The 404-nt window shown below is 39.9% G+C and overlaps 1 long non-coding RNA gene across 1 annotated transcript; it reads right to left on the bottom strand.

The window, feature by feature from the left end:
* Nucleotides 18–404, bottom strand: LOC104762971. Its single transcript, XR_763678.1, has 3 exons — nucleotides 381–404; nucleotides 195–293; nucleotides 18–111 (listed from the first exon to the last, which is right to left on the bottom strand). It is a non-coding gene; the product is annotated as an uncharacterized LOC104762971 (long non-coding RNA).

Here is a 404-nt window from a genome sequence, read left to right as displayed (position 1 = left end):
GGAATACTAGCCTGGGTGACATTTGTACGGTCTAAGCAATCTATGCAGTTTGTTCGCACAATACCAAGCTGCTCCTTCATTTTCTCACCCTTTTCATTCAACAAAAAGTACCTGTTGTAATTCCAACGTGTTGTAAGTTATATAATTCAAGATTAGATGCCAGGAAAAGTACGTACGTACAAGTAAACTAGTACCCGTTTTTCTCAAGGAAACCCTCAATCTGGTCATACAGAATTGCTAAGCGCTCAAAGTGAATATGTCCACAGATGTGATGGAAATCAAAGTGCAGGTATCTATAGGATCAGGCGTATTCTTGAGTGAGTCAGACGCTGATGATAATATCCTTTAGTAGCAAGAATGTTAGAAGAACGCATAGCTACCTTACATCATCACCAGTGATGTGC

This window comes from Camelina sativa, chromosome 18 (genome assembly GCF_000633955.1).
Source record: "Camelina sativa cultivar DH55 chromosome 18, Cs, whole genome shotgun sequence".
In the NCBI taxonomy this organism is placed as follows: domain Eukaryota; kingdom Viridiplantae; phylum Streptophyta; class Magnoliopsida; order Brassicales; family Brassicaceae; genus Camelina; species Camelina sativa.
Note: the sequence above shows the minus strand (reverse complement) of the source record. Positions and strands in the feature narration are given on the sequence as shown.